At 44.3% G+C, this 9,809-nt stretch overlaps 1 non-coding gene across 1 annotated transcript; it reads right to left on the reverse strand.

Annotated features, from left to right (window-relative positions):
• Positions 1 to 8,801: 8,801 nt before the first annotated feature.
• On the reverse strand, positions 8,802 to 8,940 carry LOC123433737. Its single transcript, XR_006625063.1, has one exon. It is a non-coding gene; the product is annotated as a small nucleolar RNA Z247 (small nucleolar RNA).
• Between the last annotated feature and the right edge of the window lie 869 nt (positions 8,941 to 9,809).

Here is a 9,809-nt window from a genome sequence, read left to right on the forward strand (position 1 = left end):
AGATTCAATATGAACAATCCTCTCACATTGGGTGCATGACCATAAAAGATATTACTCATAGAAATAGAACAAACATTATTCTCTGACTTCAACGAGTAACCGTCTCGCAGTAAACAAGATCCAGATATAATGTTCATGCTTAACGCAGGCATTAAATAACATTTATTCAAGTTCATAACTAATCCTGATGGTAACTGAAGTGAAACTCTGCCGACGGCGATTGCATCAACCTTGGAACCATTTCCCACGCGCATCGTCACTTCATCCTTTGCTAGCCTTCGCTTATTCCGTAGTTCCTGTTTCAAGTTGCAAATATGAGCAACAGAACCGGTATTGAATACCCAGGCACTACTACGAGAGCTGGTTAAGTACACATCAATAACATGTATATCGAATATACCTGATTTTTCCTTGGCCGCCTTCTTATCATCCAGATACTTCGGGCAGTTGCGCTTCCAGTGACCCATACCCTTGCAATAATAGCACTCCGTTTCAGGATTAGGTCCAGCTTTGGGTTTCTTCGTCGGATTGGCAACAGGCTTGCCGCTCTTCTTTGAATTACCCTTCTTTCCTTTGTCGTTTCTCTTGAAACTAGTGGTCTTATTCACCATCAACACTTGATGCTCTTTACGGAGTTCTAACTCTGTGACTTCCAGCATCACGAATAACTCGTCGGGTGACTTGTTCATCCCTTGCATGTTATAGTTCAACACAAAGCCCTTATAGCTTGGTGGCAGTGATTGAAGAATTCTGTCAGTGATAGCCTCTTGCGGGAGTTCAATCCCCAGCTCAGCTAGACGGTTTGAGTACCCAGACATTTTGAGCACATGTTCACTGACAAACGAATTCTCCTCCATCTTGCAAGCATAGAATTTATCGGAGGTCTCATACCTCTCGATCCGGGCTTTCTTCTGAAAGATAAACTTCAACTCCTGGAACATCTCATATGCTCCATGATGCTCAAAGCGATGTTGAACTCCCAGTTCTAAGCCATACAAGACTGCACATTGAACTACTGAGTAGTCCTCCTTGCGTGCTAACCAAGCGTTCTTAGCATCTTGGTCAGCCGCGGCGGGTGGTTCATCTCCTAGCGCAGCATTAAGGACATAATCCTTCTTCCCAGCTTGCAGGAGCAACTTAAGATTACGAGCCCGGTCCACAAAGTTGCTTCCATCATCTTCCAACTTAGCTTTCTCTAGGAACGTATTAAAATTCAGCGTGACTGTCGCGTGAGCCATTGATCTACAACACAAATATTTTCGAAGTGGACTTAGACTATGTTCAAGATAATTAGAGTTTAACTAATCAAATTACTTGCTAAACTCCCACTCAAAAAGTACATCTCTCTACTCATTTGAGTGGTTCATGATCCAATTCCACTAGCTCAAATCCGATCGTCACGTGAGTTGAGGATAGTTTCAGTGGTATGCATCCCTATGCTAATCATATCAACTATATGATTCATGATCGACCTTTCGGTCTCATGTGTTCCGAGGCCATGTCTGCACATGCTAGGCTCGTCAAGCTTAACCCGAGTGTTCCGCGTGTGCAACTGTTTTGCACCCGTTGTATGTGAACTTTGAGTCTATCACACCCGATCATCATGTGTTGTCTCGAAACGACGAACTGTAGCAACGGTGCACAGTCGGGGAGAACACAATTTCGTCTTGAAATTTTAGTGAGAGATCACCTCATAATGCTACCGTCGTTCTAAGCAAAATAAGGTGCATAAAAGGATTAACATCACATGCAATTCATAAGTGACATGATATGGCCATCATCACGTGCTTCTTGATCTCCATCACCAAAGCACCGGCACGATCTTCTTGTCACCGGCGCCACACCATGATCTCCATCAACGTGTCGCCATCGGGGTTGTCGTGCTACTCATGCTATTACTACTAAAGCTACGTCCTAGAAATATAGTAAACGCATCTGCAAGCACAAACATTAGTTTAGAGACAACCCTATGGCTCCTGCCGGTTGTCGTACCATCGACGTGCAAGTCGATTATTAACTATTACAACATGATCATCTCATACATCCAATATATCACATCACATCGTCGGCCATATCACATCACAAGCATACCCTGCAAAAACAAGTTAGACGTCCTGTAATTGTTGTTGCATGTTTTACGTGGTGACCATGGGTATCTAGTAGGATCGCATCTTACTTACGCAAACACCACAACGGAGATGTATGAATTTCTATTTAACCTCTCTCCAAGGACCTCCTCGGTCAAATCCGATTCAACTAAAGTTGGAGAAACCGACACTCGCCGGTCATCTTTGAGCAACGGGGTTGCTCGTAGCGATAAACCAGTCTCTCATAAGCGTACGAGTAATGTCGGTCCGAGCCGCTTCGATCCAACAATACTGCGGAATCAAGAAAATACTAAGGAGGGCAGCAAATCGCACATCACCGCCCACAAAAACTTTTGTGTTCTACTCGAGATGACATCTACGCATGAACCTAGCTCATGATGCCACCATTGGGGAACATCGCATGGGAAACAAAAAATTTCCTACGCGCACGAAGACCTATCATGGTGATGTCCATCTACGAGAGGGGATTTCCGATCTACGTACCCTCGTAGATCGCACAGAAGGAAGCGTTAAGAACGCGGTTGATGTAGTGGAACGTCCTCATGTCCCTCGATCCGCCCCGCGAACCGTCCCGCGATCCGTCCCACGATCCGCTCCGATCTAGTGCCGAACGAACGGCACCTCCGCGTTCACCACACGTACAGCTCGACGATGATCTCGGCCTTCCTGATCTAGCAAGAGAGACGGAGAGGTCGATGAGTTCTCCGGCAGCGTGACGGCGCTCGGAAGGTTGGTGGTGATCTATCTCAACAGGGCTCCGCCCGAGCTCCACAGAAATACGATCTAGAGGAAAAATCGTGGAGGTATGTGGTCGGGCTGCCGTGGCAAAGTTGTCTCAAATCAGCCCTAATACCTCAGTATATATAGGAGGGAGATGGAGGGACCTTCCTTGAGGCTCAAGAGGGCCCCAAGGGGTCGGCCGAAGGAGGGAGGAGGAGTCCTCCTCCAATCCTAGTCCAACTAGGATTGGAAGGTGGAGTCCTTCTCTACCTTCCCACTTCCCTTTTTTTTTCTTTTTCCTTTCATTTTTTCTTCTCCTGCGCATAGGGCCTCTTGGGCTGTCCCACCAGCCCACTAAGGGTTGGTGCGGCACCCCTAAGGCCTATGGGCTTCCCCCGGGTGGGCTGCCCCCCCTCCTCTTGGTGAACATCGGAACCCATTCGTCACTCCCGGTACATTCCCGGTAATGCTGAAAACTTTCCGGTAATCAAATGAGGTCATCCTATATATCAATCTTCGTTTCCAGACCATTCCGGAAACCCTCATGACGTCTGTGATCTCATACGGGACTCCGAACAACATTTGGTAACCAACCATATAACTGAAATACGCATAAAACAACGCTGAACCTTAAGTGTGTAGACCCTGCGGGTTCGAGAACTATGTAGAAATGACCCGAGGGACTCCTCGTTCAATATCCAATAGCGGCACCTGGATGCCCATATTGGATCCTACATATTCTACGAAGATCTTATCGATTGAACCTTAGTGCCAAGGATTCATATAATCCCGTATGTCATTCCCTTTGTCCTTCGGTATGTTACTTGCCCGACATTCGATCGTCAGTATCCGCATACCTATTTCAATCTCGTTTACCGGGAAGTATCTTTACTAGTTCCGTAATACAAGATCCCGTGACTTACACTAAGTCACATTGCTTGCAAGGCTTGTGTGTGATGTTGCATTACCGAGTGGGCCCCGAGATACCTCCCCGTCACACAGAGTGATAAATCCCAGTCTTGATCCATACTAACTCAAAGGACACCTTCGGAGATACCTGTAGAGCATCTTTATAGTGACCCAGTTACGTTGTGACGTTTTATACACACAAGGCATTCCTCCGGTGCCAGTGAGTTATATGATCTCATGGTCATAGGAATAAATACTTGACACGCAGAAAACAGTATCAACAAAATGACATGATCAACATGCTACGTTTATTAGTTTGGGTCTAGTCCATCACATGATTCACCCAATGATGTGATCCAGTTATCAAGCAACAACACCTTGCACATAGTCAGAAGACCTTGACTATCCTTGATCAACTAGCTAGCCAACTATAGGCTTGCTAGGGACAGTGTTTTGTCTATGTATCCACACATGTATCTAAGACTTCATTCAATACAATTATAGCATGGATAATAAACGATTATCTTGATACAGGAATTATAATAATAACTTATTTATCATTGCCTCTAGGGCATAATTCCAACACCTTTGTCAACGAGCTAATCCAATAGAGGCTTACTAGGGACAGTGTGTTGTCTATGTATCCATACATGTATTTGAGTTTCCATTCAATACAATTTTAGCATGGATAATAAACGATTATCTTGAACAAGGAAATATAATAATAACTATTTTATTATTTCCTCTAGGGCATATTTCCAACAGTATAAACTACCATATGATATTGGAATATGTAGCACATGCACATATGATATTGAAAATTAACGGAATATGTAGCACATGCACATATGATATTGGAAAAGTGTTCATATCAATCGGATGATTTTCTGCCTCTCTAAGTGGCCTCATACATACGCTACGTGCCCCCTGATAGAGGCAAAGTTGTCCGTGTCTTTCGATGAGAATGTGGTTATCGTTTTTGGTGGAGTAGACTTTGACGATGTGACTACGAACGTGTGACGACGTCGCGCCTTAGAAATCGCTAAACCAACTCCGAGAGGTTATTGACCATGCCGGAATATTAGCCCAAGTTGTTGGTGTGAAGTTTGGAAGCGTTTCTACCTACCGTAGCAGGCCGTGGTTACGTGTTAATATAGGGATGGAAGAGCCCCATCCGTGGCATACAAGATAGAGTTTGTTACAGACTTGATGAATACGAAATAACCTTAAACAGAGTTGGTATTATCTATCTCTACCAACTAACACAAACTATCTAGAAGATTCTAAGATATTTCAACAGCCCATCTCAATCACACCTTGGTTAAGGTGAGATTGCGTCTGAAGTCTTCTAGATTTCGAACTGGTAGAGCTTTAGTAAACCCATCCGCCACCTGGTCTTTTGAAGAAACAAAACAAACATCAAGCAATTTTCTTGCCACCCTTTCTCTAAAAAATGATAGTTGATTTAAATGTGCTTGGTACGTGCATGAAAAACAGGATTAGCTGACAGATAAGTTGCTCCAAGATTATCACACCATAGACATGGAATATGTCTTGTAGGCATGCCCAATTCTCTTAACAAAGACTGTACCCAGATAACTTCTGACGTTGCATTTGCCAATGACTTGTATTTAGCCTCAGTGCTTGAACGAGACACTGTAGCTTGCTTCCTAGCACTCCAAGAGATTAGATTTGGCCCATAAAATACTGCAAAGCCGTCAGTTGATCTTCTATCATCAACACATCCAGCCCAGTCTGCATCTGAGAAAGCACTTACCAAAGTAGATGATGACTTTGTAAATGCAAGCCCTAGGTTGATAGTGTTTTTTACATATCTAAGAATTCTTTTGACTGTTGACCAATGAACTATAGTTGGAGCATGTAAATATTGACACACTTTATTGACTGAGAAGGATATATCTCGTCTTGTGAGAGTCAAGTATTGTAATGCACCAACAACACTTCTATACCTTGTATTATCTTCTGGATCTAGAAGTTCACCATCAAAGGTTGAAAGTTTCTCAGTACTTGACAGAGGTGTGGGTGCAGGTCTGCATTCTTTCATGCCAACTTTGGTCAAGATTTCTGAGGCATACTTCTCTTGTGTTAACACAATGCCATCCTCAGTTTTCTTGACTTCTATCCCAAGGAAGAAATGTTGATCTCCCAAGTCCTTGAGTGCAAAGCTAGAACCCAAATCTTGTAATAGTGCTGACACTGCTTCTGGAGATGAACTAGTAACAATAATGTCATCAACATATATGAGCACAAATATTGTTACTCCAAACTTATTATAAATAAATAGAGAGGCGTCAGCCTTTGAAGGGGTAAAACCCAATTCTTGTAATCTTGAGTTTAGCCGAGAGTACCATGCTCTTGGGGCTTGCTTGAGCCCATATAAGGCCTTATCTAGCTTGCACACATGAAAGGGTGAATTTTTTTCTTCATAGCCAAGTGGTAGCCTCAAGTAGACCTCTTCTTCCAGAACACCATGAAGGAACGCATTCTGCACATCTAGCTATCTTAGGCTCCATCTCCTGGACACAGCAATAGACAATACAAGTCTGATAGTAGCTGCTTTAACAACTAGACTAAAAGTGTCCTCATAATCTAAGCCGTACCTTTGTTTCAAGCCTTTTGCAACTAATCTAGCCTTGTATCTATCTATGCTACCATCCGCCTTTTTCTTGATACGATACACCCATTTACAATCAATTATATTTTTACCACGGCTAGCTGGAACTAGGTGCCATGTTTTGTTATTCATTAATGTTGAATATTCAACATCCATTGCCTTTTTCCATTGTGAACTATTCAAGGCTTCTTGCACACTTTGTGGCTCACGTGTGGAACAAAAGGATCCATATTTAATTCTGAAAAAAAATTCATACCGTATTGTACCATCTTTACGTTGTAGAGGCTTGTGTACTCCAGACTGAGATCGTATACGACCGCGCACAAGAGGTCCAGCCGCGGAAGATCCATCCGTGTTTGTTATTTGCTGCTCACCAGCCGTAGTGGATCCACTCGATTCGGTGTCGGCCACAGAAGACGCTGGCGACTCGTCTGGTGCAGGCGACGCAGAGCTCGACTCGGTCGGCTCGTCCGGCCCCTCATGAGCGCGCCTGTCAGGTGTACATGCAGCGCCAGTAGATTGGGAAAACGGGTGATCAGACCCTGGCACTGCATCAGCTTCATGTCCTGTGACTCCCTCTTCTTGGGGATCTCCTGCATCCGTATTTGGTCTGTTTTGAGCAAGATTTTCGCCCAGATTTTTGTGCATGCCTCCTGCATCCTGCACATTTTCTCCTGTAGAAGTTTGGTCAGTAGCAGATGCCATATTTTGAGCATTACAATTACCATCACCCCCATGATCAAAAGATGGATTTTTGAGGAAATCTGGTAGAACGAGAATTTCTTTGCGGGGTAACGCTCCAGCATTTGGATGAAGGGATGTAAAAGGGAAAAGAGTCTCATCAAAGACAACATCGCGAGAAATATAGACACGACCAGTGGATACATCAATACACTTAACCCCTTTGTGGCGAGGACTATAGCCGATAAAAACACATTGTTTAGATCTGAAGGAGAGTTTTCTTGTGTTATATGGATGGAGGTTTGGCCAGCAAGCACAACCAAACACTCGAAGAGATGCATAATTTGGCTTAGTATGAAAGAGGCGCTCAAAGGGAGTGTCGAAATTTATGATGCTACAGGGAAGAATATTGATAAGATATGTAGCAGCTAAAAAAGCTTCATCCCAAAATTTTAAGGGCATGGATGCGTTGGCAACTAGAGCAAGACCAACTTCGACGATATGACGGTGCTTCCGTTCTGCGGACCCATTTTGTTGATGGGCGTGTGGGCAAGAGACATGATGTGAGATGCCTAGTTGTTGGAAAAAAGAATTTAACTTTTCGTATTCGCCTCCTCAATCAGATTGGACGGTGATAATTTTTCTACCAAATTGGCGTTCAACATGTGCTTGGAATTTTTTAAAAACTGCAAATACATCGGATTTCTTTTTAATGAGGTAGATCCATGAAAATTTACTAAAGTCGTCAATGAAACTGACATAATATTTGTATCTACCAACAGAAAGAGGAGCATCTCCCCATACATCCAAAAATATTAACTCAAGAGGAGCAGTGGAAATACTATTCGAAACTGGATAAGGTAATTGATGGCTCTTTGCTCTTTGGCAAGAGTCACAAACAGACTCAAAATCTAGCTTGCCATGACAAGGCAGCTTATTATTCCTAAGCACACGTTGAACGGTAGAAAATGAAGGGTGGCCAAGACGATCGTGCCATCGTGAAGGCGGTAACTTGATGGCACTGAAGGCTTGTTTATTGCATGTCCTAAGCGGGGTCAAAGGGTAAAGTCCTCCTCTACATCTGCCTCGATGAAGAATTCTCCCCGTTGCTTGGTCCTTAATAAAAAAGAAAGTAGGCCAAAATTCAACGTAAGCATTGTTATCGAGAGCAATTCGACGAACAGAAAGGAGATTTTTTTAGGCAGACGGGACATGCAATATATTGTTTAGATGAATATGATCATGAGAGGTTTTAATAACCGAATGCCCAATATGACTGATGTGCATACCTGAGCCATCTGCGGTATAGACTTGATCAACACCACGATAGTTATCGCGATTTGTGAGCTTCTGGAGTTCACCGGTGATGTGGTCAGTAGCACCACTATCAACATACCAATTTGTGTATATACCATAGTTTGAAGTGTTGGCTGAGCCTGCTGTCTTTTCTTCTGGAGGGAAGTCATCGGTGTAGCGGAACCAGCAGTTGATGGCGATGTGCCCCGGTTTGCCACAGATCTGGCATACAGGCGCTCGAGAACCACCATTGTTTCCACCACGCCCAGCCCTATTGTTGTTGTAGGAGGGATGAGCGGCACCTCCAATACCTCCGCCACGGCTATTGCCAGCGCGCCCTTCATCACGCCCACAAAGAGCACCACGACCGCGTGAGCCACCATGGCAGCATGATGCAGAGTTCGCCGAGGATTTGAAGCCACCTCGTGCGTTCTGCACGAGCTCAACTCTTTGATCAAAATTAGCCATCTGGCCATAGAGTGCATCAAGGTAAATTGGTTCAGTGCGTGCATCTAGTGCTGAAACGAGAGGGTTGTAGTCCATATCAAGGCCCGCTAGGATAAAGGAAACGAGCTCATCTTCGTTGATGGGTTTCCCGGCCGCTGCAAGCTCATCGGCCAGGCCCTTCATGCGAGACAAGTACACCGGGACAGATTGGTTACCCTTCTGGGCATTGGAGAGAGAGATGCAGAGGTTGTTGATGCGGGATCGAGAGTGGGATGCAAACATGGTGGTGAGGGCGATCGATACAGCTTCAGAGTTCTCCAGATGAAGAACATGGATGAGGACCTCCTTCGAGAGGGAGTTGAGGAGGTAGGAAAGGATATGTTGATTAGGCAGGACGACAGGCTTGCCTTCTTTGTCGTTGGTGGTGACGGTTTTCTCGGGAGCGGGTGTGCTGCCATCCAGGTAGCCATAAACGCTAGCACCATGGATTTGGGGAAGGATCTGTGCCTTCCAGAGAAGGAAATTGTCTCTCGTGAGTTTCTCAAAAACTTGGTTGGAGAGAAAGGAAGGCGCCGCAGAAGATGAAGACGTCATTAATGGTAGGTTCGAATCGCTAGATGTGATAAGGAAGTTTGGCTCTGATTACCATGTGAAGTTTGGAAGCGTTTCTACCTACCGTGGCAGGCCGCGGTTACGTGTTAATATAGGGATGGAAGATCCCCATCCGTGGCGTACAAGATAGAGTTTGTTACAGACTTGATGAATACGAAATAACCCTAAACAGATTCAGTATTATCTATCTCTACCAACTAACACAAACAAACCAAAAGTGAAAGGACGTGGATGTCGCCTAGAGGGGAGTGAATAGGCGCTTTAAAATAATTAAGGTTTAGGCTTGAACAAATGCGGAATAAAACTAACGTTTAATATGTCAAGCACCAAAACTCAAACAACTAGGCTCACCTATGTGCACCAGCAACTTATGCTAAGCAAGATAAACAACTAAGTGATAG

Source organism: Hordeum vulgare, chromosome 2H, assembly GCF_904849725.1.
Source record: "Hordeum vulgare subsp. vulgare chromosome 2H, MorexV3_pseudomolecules_assembly, whole genome shotgun sequence".
Classification (NCBI taxonomy): Eukaryota; Viridiplantae; Streptophyta; class Magnoliopsida; order Poales; family Poaceae; genus Hordeum; species Hordeum vulgare.